At 38.1% G+C, this 18554-nt stretch overlaps 1 non-coding gene across 1 annotated transcript; it reads right to left on the reverse strand.

Annotated features, from left to right (window-relative positions):
* Positions 1-10281: 10281 nt before the first annotated feature.
* Positions 10282-10390, reverse strand: LOC137220287 (U6 spliceosomal RNA). Its single transcript, XR_010941596.1, has one exon. It is a non-coding gene; the product is annotated as a U6 spliceosomal RNA (small nuclear RNA).
* Between the last annotated feature and the right edge of the window lie 8164 nt (positions 10391-18554).

Raw genomic sequence — 18554 nt, forward strand, 5'->3', positions numbered from 1 at the left:
GCAACTTTTGTGAAAGACCTAGCACAGTGTCCTGCTCTTAGAAGGTTCATGTACATGGAGAAAGCTAAGATACCCCACATGAACACATAATGACAAATAGACAACTGTTTCAGTCAAAGATTTTCTAAGCCACAATCACAGTTGTGTCTCAGTGTAAAACGATGACTGTGTATTGAACATCTCATAACACAAATAGAGGATGCCTTGTTCAGGCCTTCATTGCTTTTCTTCCTTGATTCTGTGCTTTCTTTCATAGCCCACATCCAAACTATCAGCAAGTTTTGCTAGCTCAACCTCCAGTATATATCTAAAATTCCAATTCTATTTTCAAAATATATTCCAGATCTGACCATCTCTCAGTATCTTCACTGCCACCATCACCTTTTTCCTAGACCACTGCTAGAGCTCCTTAACTAATCTCCCCAATTTCATGTTTGCACCTACATCTGTTATCCTTATAATAGACAGAGTGATCTTATTAAAATGTTCATTAGATCTTATCAATTCCCTGTTTAAAACCCTCCAGGGACTTCTCATCAAACCCCTGACCATTGACCTACAACAGAGCCAGGTCTTTCCAGGTGAAGTATGTGTCAACAAAGCACAGAAGAACAAGTATGTTCTGGGCATGTTGAGATGTTTGGTGGGATGGAGCATGGTGGGGATGGGAGAGGGAGGAACTAGCAGAGGAAGATTGGAGGAGGGAATTTTAGGAAATACCCAGAGGGAACCACGGCTGGGCCAGAAGAGGCTTAGAGAAATGCATCTGTCTGAAGATTCTCAGAGATGCAAAATCACCACTGGAAGCAAATGGGACAATTACTGTTTTGTGTTGATAGTATTTTCAAATCTAGTGGCCTTGATTTTTTAAAAGCACAATCAGGAACCTATTTTATCCTTCCAAAAGGAAGTCAAGTTTATAGGCCAGGAACCCTAACATCAGGACAGTGGTTAGGAGGATGGGCTTTGTAATCAGACAAATCTGATATTGAATCAGGGTCTCCACTTAAGCTATAATACCATGGACAAGTTATGTAAAGTCTTCGAGCCTCAGTTTTATGCAAACTATATCAGAGTGATTAAGAAAATTAAATAGTTGGTGCTTATAAAGCACTTTGCACAGTGTCTGGCACATGGGAATGGGAATAAGTGCCCTACAAATGGGGACTATCACATTATGGTTATGACAATGAAGATTAAGGATTTGGTTATCTTTATAACAGTCCCGTGTTCATTAGTTTTACTGATAAACACTGTGTCTCACCCCTAACAGAGATCTGAAGTAAATCCGTCAAATTTTAAAAATCTGAGGAGACTGTCCCAATTCACAGCAACATTTGGTACTAAGAGACAAAAAAGGGCACATACTTGCACTGGAGACACTATCCACTCTGTCCCCCAGTCCAGAAAATCAAAATATGTAAATAGAATGGTAGCATCATATTTGCATCTAACTGTATATAAATGTAATTATACACCCTCGGTGCTCAGTGTTCAAGAGGGTTTTTTGTGGTTATTTTCAATATTGTCTCTATATGCAAGTCAAAGATTTCAGCTGATGTTCAACCAAACAAGAAGTATAAGAATTGTAACTGAAAACTACAAAAACATCATTGAAAGAAATTAAAGAAGACCTAAATAAATGGAAACACTTCTCAAGTTCATGGATTAGAAAATTTAAGATGTCAGTACTCCCTAAACTGATCTATAGATTCAAGGCAGGTCCTATCAGAATCCCACCTAATTTCTTTGCAGAAACTAACAATTCTAAAATTTCTATGGAATTGCAAGGGACTCAATCTTGAAAATGAAGAATAGAGTTGGAAGACTCATAGTTCCTGATTTCAAACTTACCATTAAAGTACAGTAATCAAGTTAGTGTGGTACTGGCATAAGGGGAGACATATAAATCAATGGAATAGAATTGAGACTTCAAAAATAAGCCCGTACATTTATGGTCCATTGATTTTCCACAGGATTGCCAAGACAATTCAAGTTGGGGGAAGAATAGTCTTTTCAACAAATGGTGCTGGGACAACTGGATGTCCACAAGTAAAAGAATGAAGTTAAGGAATTCCCTGGCGGTCCAGTGGTTAGGACTCTGTGCTTCCACTGCAGGGGGCAGGAGTTTGATCCCTGGAACTAAGATCCTCATGCTACGCAGCACAACCAAAAAAAAAAAAAAAAAAAAGAATAAATAAATAAATAAAACCACAAACAAACAAACAAAAAGAATGAAGTTAGGCTTCCTCCTCATACCATATACAAAAACCAACTCAAAATAGATCATTGATGCAAATGTAAGACTATAAAACTCTAAGAAGAAAAAAATAGATGCAAATCTTCATGACTTTGAATTAGGCAATGATTTCTTAGATGTAACACCAAAAGCATAAGCAGCAAAAGGAAAATAGGTAAATTGAATTTCATCAAAATTTAAAACTTTTGTGTTTCAAAGAACACCATCAAGAAAGTGAAAAGACAATCCAAGGAATGGGAGAAAATACTTGCAAATCATATACCTGATAAGTGGACTATCCAGAATATACGAAGAACTCTTACAACTCAGCCAATTAAAAATGGGTAAAAGATTTGAGGCAATATTTCTCCAAAGAATATATACAAATGGCCAAAAAGTACACAAAAAGATGCTCAACATCATTAGTCATTTGGGAAATACAAATCAAAACCACAATGAAATACTGCTTCACACCACTAAAATGGCTATAATTTTTAAAATGCACAGTAACAACTGTATATCCACATGCAAAATAGTGATGTCGTTGAGATTGTTGCAATATTCAGTGTTGGTAAGGATGTGGAGAAATTGGATCCCTCATACATTGCTGTGGATGTGTAAAATGGTACAGCCACTTTGGAAAACAATTTGTCACTTCCTCAAAGAGTAAAACATAGAGTTACCATAGGCCCCAACAATTCTATTCCTAGGTATATAGGAATTAAAACATAATTAAACATAATTAAAAATGTAGTCACATAAAAACTTGTATATGAATGTTCCTAGTGGCATTATTCATAATAGCCAAAGATGGAAACAACCCAAATGTTCATCACTGATGAATAGATAAATACATGTGGTATAACCATACAATGGAGTATTATTATTCAGCAATAAAAAAGAATGAACTACTGATACATGCTGCAACATGGATGAACACTGAAGGAAGGGAAAGAAGCCAGACACAAAAAACCACATATTGTATGATTCCATTTCTATGAAATGTCCCAAAAAGGCAAATCCATGGAGACAGAAAGTAGATTAGCAGTTGCCAGGAGCTGGGGGAAGGGGAAAAGGAGAGTGACTGCTAATGGGTACAGGGTTTCTTTTTGGAGTGACGAAAATGTCCTGTAATTAGAAAATGGTATGGTTGTGCAACTCTGTGGGTACAGTAAAAACCACTTAACTGTACACACACACACATACACACACACACACACACACGTCACTCTGGCTCTGTGTAAAGGATGGAACAGTGAGGGGCTTCCCTGGTGGTCCAGTGGTAAAGAATCCGCCTTACAGTGCAGTGGACGATCCCCTGGTTCGATCCCTATCAGGGAACTAAGATCCCACATGCCTTGGGGCAACTAAGCCCGTGCACCGCAATTACTGAGCTCGTGCTCCTCAGCTAGAGCCCACGTGCTGCAAACTACAGAGCCCACGTGACCTGGAGCCTGCGCGCCTCAACTAGAGAGAAGCCCGGGCACCACAACACAGAGCCCTGGCACCTCAACGAAAGATCCCACATGCCTCAACGAAGATATCCTGCGTGCTGCAACTAAGACCCGACGAAGCCAAAAATAAATAAATAAATTAAACAAAAAAAAGGATGGAGCAGTGGGGTCAAGGATGGAGGCTTTAGAGATCCTGGTAAGAGTTATTGGAGAGAGGCAGAGGCAGTGGTGATAGACTTAAGAAGACTGATTGCAGGGATATAGAGAAGGCAGTATACCACAGTGGTTAAAGTTGTGGGCTTTAAAGGAAAACACACCTTAATTCCAACCTCAGCTCTGCCACTTATGAGTTGTGTGATTTAAGGTTAGTTCCTTAACCTATCTGAACCTCAGTTCCCTCATTTATAAAATAGAGGAGATAAAAATAGATCTACCTTGTAGAGTTATCATGAGGATTTGTTCATTTATTTTAAAAATAGTTATTGAGTCTACTATGTGCTAGGCACTGTTCTAGGTACTGAGGATACAACGGTAAACAAAACAAACAAAACTCTGCCTTCATGCAGCTTATATTTCAATGGCGGAAGAGTGACAATTATATAAACTATATATAAAATTATAAATAAATAATATATATTTATAAATTATAAATATAATTTATAAATCATATATTTTCTCCTTATTTACTTATGATTGTATACATATATATACATACATATGAATATGTATATATATAATCATAAGTTGGTAGGAGAAAAATATATTAGTGAAGGAAGAAAGATAGATGGGAGCTTATATGAGCTTATATGGGAGAGGTTGAGAGTCTACTAAGGGTGGTCAGAAAAGTCCTCATGGATAAGGAAACATTTGAGAAAAGACTTAAAGTAAGAGAGTGACCAAGAGTATATCTAGGATGGGTGGCCATCAAGGTAAAAAGAACAGCAGATGCAAGTGTGGTAGCTAGAAGGGGATATGGAGTCAGGAGAGATTTTGTTTTTTAAGATAAGAAATAACATAGCACTTTTTTAAGCTGATGTGATGATCCTTTGGAAAGTGAAGTATTAATTATGTAGGTAAGAGAGAGGATTACTGGAGCAGAGGGGAAAGGATTGATTTTTAGAGTACCAAAGAGAGGACTGGGTATGCAGGCATGGACGCAGGTGAGTGAGCTATCTGCTGAGAGGGAAAAAAAAGCGGAAGGTGTCGGAAGTTTGAGTAAAGAAAAGGTATGAAATAATCATTTAGGGAAAGTGGATGGACTTTTAAAATAAAATGATTCCCAGATAGCACTAACGGCCCACGTGAGGTTAGTGGTGATGAATTTTAAGAGTCCGGTTGATATAGTTGTGGGTTTTTCTTCATCCACTTTCCCAAAGGTGGAGAGTAAGTGAAGAGTTAGATTGTCCAGGGTAGGGATTTTGTGAAGCAAAATAACAAAGCAAGACGGGGCAGGAGAGGAGAGGACATATCAAGGGAATGATGATAACATTGGACCTTGGAAGTGAAGTGTATAAAAAGAGAAGTGAGAGGACATGAAATGGGTAAGGAATGGTGAATAGGTGTTAGGATCACTAGATTGTAGGGCCAAGGGGGGAACCAAAGAACTGTTGGAGTGAGTGAGCTGGAAAGACAGAAGAGGTATAGAAAGATAAGAAAGATTATTGGTAGATTATTAATGAATGGAAACAATCCCTAAAATAATAGTAGTAGGGCTTCCCTGGTGGCACAGTGGTTAAGAATCCGCCTGCCAATTCAGGAGACACGGGCTCGAGCCCTGGTCCGGGAAGATCCCACATGCCACAGAGCAACTAAGCCTGTGCGCCACAACTACTGAGCCTGTCCTCTAGATCCTGTGAGCCACAACTACTGAGCCCGCGTGCCACAACTACTGAAGCCCACATGCCTAGAGCCCATGCTCTGCAACAAGAGAAGCCACCGCAATAAGAAGCCCATGCACCGCAACAAAGAGTAGCCCCCACTCGCTGCAACTGGAGAAAGCCACGCACAGCAACAAAGAGCCAAAGCAGCCAAAAGTAAACAAATAAAATAAATAAAATTAAAAAAAATAGTAGTAGTTAGACCTCAAAGTGCTCACTATGTAGTGGGGAAGACAAGGCAGAATGAAATGAATGCTAAAGACAGGCACATGCAATGGCTGTAGCCAAAAAGAATCTTCAAGTAAGTGTGAGGGTCAGATAAAGGAACGCAGGCAAAGAAGGTGGCATTTGAGATGAGCCTCAAAATGGAGCAAGTATAGAGCATAGCCTGATATATCATAGCAGTTGTACCATGGCAGCGAGTGTTCAGGAAACAATGGCTGGAGCATGGGGTGGGAGATAAAATGCCAGGCTAATGCCTGAACATTTTATGTAGGTAATAGTGACATTAGGGGCCTTCTATGTAATTGAGTCTACTTATTAGCGTGATATGAAGTCATATTGCTTTCTGTATTTTGATCAGTCTTAAGTCTTTCTTTTCCTTTATGTACTTAGGTCATATTTAGAGTTTTTACATTTCACTAGGATTTTCTGATTGTCCTTTTAAGATCACTTCCCCTCAAATGCACTGATACGGCTGTTTCTTTCCAAACCATGGACTGCCACATGCCCATTCACTTTCTTTCCAATAGCCTTCCACTCCACCCCCCAATGTTGGTAGGAAAGCCTGACATGTGATCCCTTATGGGTCTGAAGCTCCTGTGAGAGAGGTGTGGGAAATAGGCTGGATATGATCAGAATTATGCTGTCCAGAGCATTAGGACCGGTTGCAGCAGATAAGAGTGGAAGGCAAATAGTCATATTCTCCCAAGGTTGAGGAAGACGGAAGGGACACGGTCTCGCAACTGAGGTGTCACAATTTTTTCAGGAACTCAGTATCAATATCAATGATGGGGTCAGTCTCTTTGCAAGCTATATTTATGATGTCATTTGAAGCTATCACAACCTCTGTCTTCACAGACTAACCAGATAAATGTTGAAACCATTACCTTCTCTGTCATTGTAGCTTTGGCCAAGTCCTTCCCCTCCTCTGGACCCAAGGTTCTATCTTTAAAAAAGGGGCTGCAGTCATCCTTCTCTAGGGTCCCTTCCAACTGTGACATGCTCTAAATTTTCTGTTATCATTTATTCTTTATTAAATTTATGTGACAGGCATTTTTCCAAGCATGAGACCCTCTCACCACTTCACTCCGCCTGCCAAACTCCTGTTATGAATTATGTTGGGCTTTTCTTCTGTAAAACATTTGCGAAAAGTTGTGCATTACAGACGTAGAGAATGGACTTGAGGACACGGGGAGGGGAAAGGGTAAGCTGGGACGAAGTGAGAGAGTGGCATGGACATATATACACTAAAAAATGTAAAAGAGATAGCTAGTGGAAAGCAGCTGCATAGCACAGGGAGATCAGCTCGGTGCTTTGTGACCATCTAGGGGGTGGGACAGGGAGGGTGGGAGGGTGGGAGGGAGACACAGGAAGGAGGGGATATGGGGATATTTGTATACATACAGCTGATTCACTTTGTTATACAGCAGAAACTAACACACCATTGTAAAGCAATTATACTCCAATAAAGATGTTTAAAAAAAAAAAAAGAAAAGTGCGTTAGAAGGAGGTTTATTTCATGTAACACATTTGAGAGAAAATCATGTAAAGGGCTTTGTTTTGTTCCAGCAGCTGAAACAATAAAACCACCACAATGACATGCAACATCATTTTGTACTGCCCTCCAGTGGTGGCCCAAATGTCTTTTCCTGGTTGAAGTTTAAGGAATAAAATGTGTTTTCAGAGGAGCTCACATTATCTAAAGGTAGGAGAGTCTTAGAGGGCCTGAGGAAAGGGTATATCATCAAATCTCTCTTCTTAAAAAGGAGGAACTGAGGCCCATCATTGTTCTCATCACCATGCAAACCTATTCTAGTTTCTTCCGTCTTTGAAGAGATATTTTACAACCCTGACTCTGGGCCTACTTCTCTGCTCCCCTTCACAGCCAAATTTCTCAAAAGGGTTATCTACATACTGTTTCTACTTACTCATCTCCAATTTATTTTTAAACTTTTTACTCTAAAATAATTCCTAACTTTCAGAAGAGTTGTAAAAATATTACAAAGAATTCCCATATACTCTTTATCCAGGGGCACCAAAAGTTAGTATTTTGCCACAGTCTCTTTATCTGTGTGTGTGTATATGTGTACACATGCACACATAAATATATAGCTGTATGTGTGTGTGGTCAGGGGTAGTTCTGAACCATTTGAATTGTAGCCTTTACCCCTAATACCCTAAATACTTCAGTATGTATTTTCTAAGAACAAAGACATTCTCTTACATACTTATACACCCTTCTCCCCACCCCCACCCCTAGTATGAAGATTACATTCAGGAACTTTATCACTGATATAATCCTTATTTATAGTCCACATTCAAAGTTCACTTATTGGCCTGATAATATCCTATATAGCAGTTTTCCATCCTGTACAAGGTCTGATCCAGTGCTTGATCCCTAATCATGCATTGCATTTAACTGTCATGACTCTTTAGTTTCCTTTAATCTAAAATAGATTGTTATTTATGATACTGACATTTTTTTAAGTACAGGCCATTGTTTTATAGAATTTCCTTCTATTTGGGTTTGTGTCCTATTTCCTTATGATGAGATTTATATTTTTCTTTTTTTGGAGTGGGCAGGAATACTACCTATGGGATAGTGTGTCACATGAGGAGAAATACGGTGTTACCTGGTCCCATTATTGATCATATTCATTTTGATCAGTTGGTTAAGGTGGTATCTGCTAGGTCTTCACTGTAAAGTTATTATTTTTTTTCTATGTAAATAATGAGTAATCTGTGGAGAGGTACGCTGAGACTATGTAAATATCCTGTTCCTCGTCAAAACTTTTGCCCAAAGGTTTCCACATTCACCGATAATTCTTGCCTGAATCAATTACTATGATAGTTGCAAAATGGTGATTCTAGGGAATTCCCTGGTGGTCTGGTGGTTAGGACTATGTGCTTTCACTGCTGTGGGCTGGGTTCAATCTCTGGTCGCGGAACTAAGGTCCCACAAGCCTTGCAGCCAAAAAAAGGAAGATGGTGATTCTATAACTCCATTAGTCCATCTACATTTTTTTAGTTAGCATTCTACTGTAAGCAAGATCTTTCCCTTCTCTCTTATTTATCTATATTTAATCTATATTTATTATCACCAGTAAAAAAAAAAAAACCTCATGGATTCTTATTTTATTTAATAGGTTATAATCCATTATTGTCATTATTCATTTTATTGTTCAACTTGTCCTAGATTTGGCCATTGAGACCCCCTTTAAGCTGGCTTCTGTGTCCTTTTGACACATGCTCATTTTTTTTTTAGCATTTCCTTGCTTTCTGGTATAATACCGTGTTCCAGGTTCATCTTGTATTTTCCCTGTCTAGACTTGGAAATCATCCCTCTCTCCAAAAGAGCACTCCTTTAGGTGGGGAATGGTATTTAGAAGCCGAGATCTGGGCACCGGATATATCCATTGCTACTGGGGAGTAACTGCTTCTAGGCCCTTTAAGTAAACAGAGCCAAGGAGGAAAGGCAGCTTAATATATAGTTCAGCTATTTTTAATCATGAATTCAGTACTGGTATCTCTAATTCCAGTTCAACACCACAGAGTTCTTGCTCCAATTCCTGATTTGCATCTCCCTTTTCCCACAGTGAGAACTCTGGCTCTCAACGGCATCAACGTCTTATTTTCATTTGTTCAGTGTTATGATATACATGAAATAGTTTCAGAATTGCTATATCCATTCCACTAAAGAAAACATTTTTTATTATTAATTAATTAATTTATTTATTTTTGGCTGTGTTGGGTCTTTGTTGCTGCACGTGGGCTTTCTCTAGTTGTGGCGAGCAGGGGCTACTCTTTGTTGCGGTGCACGGGTTTCTCACTGCGGTAGCTTCTCTTGTTGCGGAGCACGGGTTCTAGGTGCACGGGCTTCAGTAGTTGTGGCGCACGGGCTTAGCTGCTCCGCGGCATGTGGGATCTTCCTGGACCAGGGCTCAAACCTGTGTCCCCTGCATTGGCAGGTGGATTCTTAACCACTGCGCCGCCGGGGAAGTCCCTGAAAACAATCTATTAAATAGTGTTCAGTGTTTGTTTGCATTTTTATTTTGTTTTTAGACTAAGGGAATATAGTCAAAGTACTGTGTTGAAAAGTAATCCATATCCGTTTTTTATTTTCTTTCAGAATGGTTATATTACTTATTTAAATATAGTTAGGTTTATTTCTGTCTGTTTATATTCAGTTTTACAATCCCTTTCATTTTTGTTGGTTCAATTTTCTTTTTTTTTTTTTTTGCGGTACACGGGCCTCTCACTGTTGTGGCCTCTCCCATTGCGGAGCACAGGCTCCAGACGTGCAGGCTCAGTGGCCATGGCTCACGGGCCCAGCCGCTCCACGACATGTGGGATCCTCCCAGACTGGGGCACAAACCCGTGTCCCCTGCATCGGCAGGTGGACTCTCAACCACCGCACCACCAGGGAAGCCCAATTTTCTTTTTTGAATATGTAAAAGCTAACATTGTCCAAAAGTCAGATCCATACACAAAACATATGTAGCACTTCACGAATCTGTGTGTCATCTGTATGTAGGAGTCATGCCAATTTTCTCTGTATTGTTCCAGTTTTACTATACGTGCTGTCAAAGCAAGAGCACCTCCAGTTAATTTTTCAACCTGTTGGGTGCTATTTGAAGTGTGACCCCCCAACACACACACTTCACTGAAACTGCTCTTGTCAAAGTCATCAGTGACTAATATTTTTCTATCCTTATCTTATTGGACCTTTTCACACTCTAAGCAAATCTCTCCAATAGTCTTGAAACACTCTCCTCTCTTGGTTTTTGTTCCCCTAGTCTTCTGGTTTTACTCTCTCTTCACAGGCCTCTCCTCATTATCCTTGTCTATTCAACCACCCTAAAATGTGTTATTCCTCAGGCCTCCTGGCTCCCTTCACTTCCTTCTGTGTACTCTCTTCCTAGCCAACTTCAGCCATGCCTAAGCCTTCAAATGCTGATTATGCTAATGACATCTAAATTGATATCTTCATCCCAGACCTTTCCTCTGGTTTCCAAACCTATAACGAACTGCCTAACTGACATCTGCTTGGATGTCTCACTGACATCTTCAGTGTAACGGGTCTAAAATAGAACTTCTCATTTCCCAGCCAAAACTGCTTCCCCCAGGCTCCTCCCTCACAGTAAATATCAGTTCTATCGGGTTGCTGTAGCCAGAAACCTAGGAGTCATTCTTGATTTCTCTATGCTCCTCAACCACAATGTCCAATCTATCTGCGATATATGAAAATTTTACCTCCAAAATTATGTCAAATGAGTCCAATTTTTTCGGTCTCTACTACCACCCCTTCACTCATCATCTCTCACCCAGACTCCTCATCTGCCTCATAACTGGCCTCTCTTTTATCTCCCACACATTCATTCTCCATTTAGAAGCTACCATGACCTTTTTAACAACAAAATAACAGTACAAGCTTACATTTATGAGGTGTTTATTATGTGCCAGGACTTGCTGCAAGCACTTTATATGTATTTAGTCTTTAAAACCACTCCATGAGGTAAAAACCAATTTACCTCAATTTTATAGAAAAGGAAACTGGAGCACAGAGAGGTTAAGTACTGCCCAAGATCACACAGCTGGTAAATGGTAGAACTTAGGCTCGGACCCAGAATGAATATTTAGCCTTTGCACTTATCTACCACTTTATACTGGATCACGTTACTACCCAACCTCAAATGCTTTCATGGCCTCTCTCTACACAGGGACTAAATACCCAACTCCATTCCAAGGCCTGCTGATCTTGTGACATGCTTCCTGCTTACCCCGCCAGGCTGCTGGCTGCTTCCCTTTCCTTCATTTCCCTCCAGCAACCTGGCTTGTTTTATTTTGTTGTTTCCCAGCTTCCTTGTACACAATAAGCCTTTTCTTACTGGCAGGCATTGCACAACCCCTGCCTCAAATACTCTTCTCTCTGGCTCCTTCTCATTCTACAGGTCTCAATTTAATGATCTGTTCTGAGAGAATTTCCCTCACCATGCTATTTCTTAAGTAGCTCCTTTCCTGGTATGTTCTATCTAAGCCCCATACTTGTTTTCTTTTTTAGTCCTTAAAACAATTTGTTGTTATTTATTTGTTTGTTTACTTGTTTTGTCTCTCTTCCCTACTAAAATTAAGTGCTGTGAAGGCAGAGGCTGTGTCTTAGTCACTTTTGTATATTCAGAGCCTAGCACAGTGCCTAGTTCATAGAAGGGGCTCTAGAAATATTTGTTGAATAAACATATCTTTTTCTACTTCATAGCTTCTGTTTACTCACAATTTCTGCTTCCTCATCACTTTGGTTTGTGATAGAGACAACCCAGGCTCTATCTCCTCCCACACATATCCTTACTCAATGTCATAGTTTAATTAGTTATAGTTTTCATTGCTGTTAATTGCCTCAGTCACTTCATGTTTCCCAAGTCAGACCCCTGGGAGAGAAATATTGATTTGTCCAACTCATTTCTTAGAAGCCAGTCCACATTTGTAGGTTGTTGGTTGCTTGCCTGCCTTTGGGGCAGATTCCCAGTCCTGGTCCAAACAGCTGTGTTGGGCAGGGTGTGGGTGGGGGTGGTCTGCACATTGCTGCTTCATTTCCTTTCTGGGACTTTCATCTTGAACCATAGCCCAAAGGATTGTCAGGCCAACCATTTGAATGTCCAGTGAAATGTTTTAAAGGAGCTTGATGATGATTCAAGTTCCCCCTAAGGCCGCACTGTGGGTGAGCTCTACGGGCTCTGGGCTCCCAGGACACTTATCAAGTAGTGCCTAAAGATTTATGGAGCGCTTACCATGTGCCAGGCACGCTGCATTACATATACTCTCTCAGTTCAACCTCGCAACATTCAGGTGAGGTCGACATTATCATAATCCCCACTTTACAGGTGAGCAAACTGAGATTTAAGGGGTTTGGTCCCTGGCCAAAGATCAAGATCTAGTGAACGGCGATGCCAGGACCCTAATTTAGATCTTTCTAACTCCAAAGTCCATCCTCCCTACATTACACTAGACTGTTTACCTTCTCCTTATCAACTGTGTCACCTTGGTCAAGTTACCTAATTTATGTGACCTTCTATTTCCTTATCAGTAAAACGAGGATATTAATACCTAATTCATGCGATTATTATAGGTTTATGAGCAATCATAACCTATTCCAATAAACATAGCAGCTACGTTACTATCTTTCAGTTTAGTCTGAATCTAAATTTTCATATGTGAAAAGCAGAATTATCAACTTCAGTTGTCCATAAAGAACAGGATCTCCTGGGAGACTTTATCCTGCTGGCAAGTATTCCTGATCCAAATTATAAAGACATAGGGCTTTGAGAGGGACAACAGTTATTCTCTAAGGAAACAGAGAAATTCAATGTACTTCAGAGATGAGAAAGAACCTGCACTCAACCTAGCCATAATGTAGCAGAGTGGAAATTGGTAAGCACTCAGTATAAAGATTTAAATCTGTGTCTGACAAGCATAAGATTTTCTCCAAGGCCAGAGCATTTTACATCATAATCTTCTGTAATCCTACCACAACTTTAAGTGGTGGGTCTTCTTATGACCTCCATTTTTCAGGCTCAGAGAGTTAAAGTGACCTGGGTAAGGTCACAAATATAATCTGAGGTAGAGAGGGAACTGGAGCCCAGTTTGGCACCATTGCAACAAGCTTTCAGCTGTGTGCAGTCTGGCAAGTCTACTAGCGAGTTACCCTGCCCTGCAACTTCAAGATCATTTGGGTGGAAACTGACTCCCAGGTCAAACATGATCCTGACATCTTGTACATTCATTATTCTCAGAAAAGGCAAATCAGTTCTACAGACATCAGCACAATTTAGGGAGAATGCTGGCTAGGATGGTAGTTCCCCATGTAGCAATACAGATAAATACCAATATCTAAACAAATGATACCATGTGAGGAATGCAAGAGCAAGAATAACTAATCTTTGTACAGCACTGTATGATTCACAAGGGACATTCATATCTATTACCCAGTTTCCTCCTCATATCACCCCTTTGAGAGAGGTATTATCATTGCCATTTCACAGATAAAGAAACTGAGGTTTTAAAAAGTTGATTTAGTATGAAGAAGTGGACATATATTGTTTTATGGTCTCTGGGCCTTCATTCCTCCTTCTTTTGAGAACAGTACCTTGTGTTTCCTTTGGAGATCAAACACCTTCTACTTCAGCAACAGTGATTGGATCAACATGTGCACATGATGCATCAGATCTTTGAGCATCACCCTTAGAACTTTTGTTTGGGTTTTTGTTCAAACCGTTGAGATGGAGGAGCTCTCTTAAATCTATGGGTATAATTCTGAAGTGAATGGCTACCACCACAAGAAAAAAAATTATGTATGAATTTTAAACCTGCAGAAGTTTAATGGGCAGAAGACCAAAACAGACATTTCTGCAAAGAAGACATACAGATGGCTAATAAGCACATGAAAAGGTACTCAACATTGCTAATTATTAGAGAAATGCAAATCAAAACTACAATGAGGTACCACCTCACACTGGTCAGAATGGCCATCATCAAGAAGTCTACAAATAGTAAATGCTGGAGGTGTGGTGAAAAGGGAACCCTCATATACTGTTGGTGGGATGTATACTGGTGCAGCCACTATGGAGAACAGTATGGAGGTTCCTTAAAAAACTAAAAATAGAGTTACCATATGATCCAGCAATCCCACTTCTGGGCATATATCCAGAGAAAACTCTAATTCAAAAAGACACATGAACCCCAGTGTTCATAGCAGCACAAATTACAATAGCCAAGACATGTTAGCAACCTAAATTGTCCATCAACAGATGAATAAAGAAGATGTTTTATATATGTATATATATACATATGTATATATATAGTGGAATACTACTCAGCCATAAAAAGAATGAAATACTGCCATTTGCAGCAACGTGGATGGACTTAGAGATTACTATACTAAGTGAAGTAAGTCTGACAGACAAAGACAAATATCATGTGATACCATTTATATGTGGAATCCAAAATATGATACAAATGGAACTTATTTACAAAACAGAAACAGACTTGCAGACATAGAAAACAAACTTGTGGTTACCAAAGGGGATAGCAGCGGGGAGGGATAAATTAGGAGGTTGGGATTAGCAGATACAAATTACTATAATACAAAATAGATAAATAACATGTTCCTACTGTATAGCACAGGGAACTATATTCAATATCTTGTAATAAATTATAATGGAAAAGAATATGAAAAAGAATATACATGTATATATGTATAACTGAATCACTTTGCTGTACATCAGAAACTAATACAACATTGTAAATTAACTATACTTCAAAAAAAAGTAGAAATGGAGGTTAAAAATAAAAGTGTGTAACACATGGATGGTAGGATTAACTCTTGATATATAGCAATTATGTTAAGTGCAAATAAATTAATCTCACTAATTGGATTTTTAAAAAATATATCCAACAGTAAATTGGCTATCAAAGACACACTTAAAACATAAGGAGATGGAAAGACTAAAAATAAAAAGATGAAAAAAGATACACCAGGAAAATATGAACTGGGTTGTGACCATAGTATCTGTCAAAAAGGAATTTTAGTCTCAAATGATAAGAAGTGATAAAAAGTCATTACATATTCATAAAAGAAGCAAACACATAAATGTAATAGGTAAAACATATAGATGCACCTAATTATACAGTCTTAAAATATAGACAACTTCAGGGAGAAATAGATAGAAGCATAATTGTAGTAGAAGATTTAATATCCCCCTCTCAGAAACTGATATATCAAGGCTTAAAGTATAATTACCATATTTCATCAATTCTATACCTCATACAAGACTGGCTTGAGAAAGATTAGAGATATAATAAATGTGAAAAATAAAATTATAAAAGAAAAACATAGGAGACTATTACAATTTGTGACTGAGGAGAATGGAAAAGCAAAACCTATTATAAAAAGCACAAACTATAAGACAATAATATTGATGAATAATAAAGATTTCTATTCACCAAAAGACACTGTAGACAAAGTAACTAGATGAGAGAATGAGAAAAGATATATGAAATATTTAATACACAAAATCCTTGCAAATAAGTAAGAGGGTAGCAACCCCTAGAAAGAAAATAAGCAAAAAACATGAACCTAGAGGAAATCCCAAAATCAAGACATATGAAGAGATGCTCAAAAATATCAGTGAAATGTTAATTAAAACAGCAATGTACTATCATTTTACATCTATTAAACTATAAAATATTGATAATGCCAGCTGGTTGGGTTGTGGGGATGCTGAAACCCTTATATGTGGTGGTGGGAGTATGGACTGGTATAGCCTTATCGAAAGCAATCTGACATAAATTATGCAAATCAAGAACTCATATTCTATGAGCCCACAGTTGCACTCCTGGGATATATCCCAAAGAAATTCTTATGCAGACACAGAAACATATTCATTGCTGTGTTATTTATGATGGTGGAGACTTGAAGACAACCTGGTTGTCTATCACTGGGAGAGTAGACAGCTAAAATGTGGTAAATGTTCTGTCATTAAATATTATGCAGTAATCATCAGAAATGGATTAGATATACACACAGCAACAAGAATGCATTTTATTTTTTATTGACATATAGTTGGTTTACAATATTTTAATAGTTTCAGGTGTACAACATAGTGATTCAATATTTTTATACATTATACTCCATTTAAACTTATTACAAAATAATGGCTATATCACATCTTCTTTATCCATTTATTTGTTGATGGACACTTAGGTTCCTTCCATGTCTTGGCTATTATAAATAATGCTGCTGTGAACGTTGGGGTGCATGTATCTTTTTGAATTAGTGTTTTCATTTTCTTCAGATATATACTCAGGAGTGGAATTGATGGGTCATATGGAGTTCTACTTTTAGTTTTTGAGGACTGTCCATACTGTTTTCCATAGTGGCTACACCAATTTACATTCCCGCTAACAGTATACTAGGGTTCCTTTTTCTCCACATCCTTGCCAACATTTGTTATTTGTGCTCTTTTTGATGATAGTCATTCTGACAGGTGTGAGGTGATATCACATTGTGGTTTTGATGTGCATTTGTCTAATAATTAGCAATGTTGAGCATCTTTTCGTGTGCCTGTTAGAATCTGTATGTCTTTGGGAAAATGTCTATTCAGTTTTTCTGCCCATTTTTTAATTGAGTTGATTGTTTTTTTGATATTAAGTTGTATAAGCTGTTTATATATTGTGGACATTAACCCCTTATAAGTCATATCATTTACAAATATTTTCTCCCATTCAGTAGGTTGCCTTCCATTTTGTCAATGGTTTCCTTTGCTGTGCAAAAGCTTTTAAGTTTAATTAGGTCCCATTTGTTTATTTTTGGTTTTGTTTCTTTTGCCTTGGGAGACAGATCCAAAAAATATTGCTATGATTAATGTCAAAGAGTGTTCTGCTCATGTTCTCTTCTAGGAGTTTTACAGTTTCTGGTCTCAAATTAAAGTCTTTAATCCATTTTGAGTTTATTTTTGTACATGGTGTGAGAAAATGTCCTAATTTTGTTCTTTTACATGTAGCTGTCCAGTTTTCCCAGCACCACTTATTGAAGACTGTCTTTTCCCCATTATATATTCTTTCCTCCTTTGTTGTAAACTCACTGATCATAAATGTGTAGGTTATTTTTGGGCTCTCTATTCTGTTCCACTGGTCTATATGTCTGTTTGTTTTGTTTTGTTTTGTTTTTTGCCAGTACCATGTTGTTTTCATTACTGTAGCTTTGTAGTATAGTCTGAAGTCAGGGAGCATGAAACCTCCAGGTTTGTTCTTTTTTCTCAAGATTCCTTTGGCTATTCGGGGTCTTTTGTGGTTCCATATAAATTTTAGGATTGTTATAGTTCTGTGAAAAATATCATGGGTATTTTGATAGGGATTGCACTAAATCTGTAGATTTCTTTGAGCAGTGTGAACATTTTAACAATATTTAATTCTTCCAAGCCATGAAAACGGAGTATTTTCTATTTCTTTGTGTCATCATTCATTTCCTTCATCAAGATTTTATAGTTCCAGAGTATAGGTCTTTCAACTCCTTGGTTAAGTTTATTCTGCGGTATTTTATTCTTTTTGATACTGTTTTAAATGGAATTGTTTTCTTGCTTTCTCTTTCTGATAGTTCATTATTAGTGTATAGGAAAGCAACAGATTTCTGTACATTAGTCTTGTATCCTGCCACTTTACTTAATTCATTTATTAGTTCTAATAGTTTTTTGGTGGGGATTTAGGGTTTTCTATACACATAGTGTCATGTCATCTGCAAATAGTGACAGTTTTTCTTCTTCCCTTCCAATTTGAATGCCTTTTATTTATTTTTCTTTTCTGATTGCTATGGCTAGGACTTCCAATACTCTGTTAAAGAGAAGTGGCAAGAGTAGGCATCCTTGTCTAGTTGCTGATCTTAGAGGAAATGCTTTCAGCTTTTCACCATTAATATGTTAGCTGTGGGCTTATCATACATGGCCTTTATTATGTTGATATATATTCCCTCTATACCTACTCTGATGGTAGTCTTTATCATGAATGGTTACTGAATTTTGTCAAATGCTTTTTCTGTGTCTATTGAGATGTCTATTGTGATTTTTATCCTTCCTTTTGTTAATGAAGTATATCACACTGATTGATATTGAACCATCCTTGCATCCTTGGAATAAATCCCACTCGATCATGGTGTATGATTCTTTTTATATATTGTAGAATTCGGTTTGCTAATATTTTGTTAAGGATTTTTGC

This window comes from Pseudorca crassidens, chromosome 2, assembly GCF_039906515.1.
Source record: "Pseudorca crassidens isolate mPseCra1 chromosome 2, mPseCra1.hap1, whole genome shotgun sequence".
NCBI lineage: Eukaryota > Metazoa > Chordata > Mammalia > Artiodactyla > Delphinidae > Pseudorca > Pseudorca crassidens.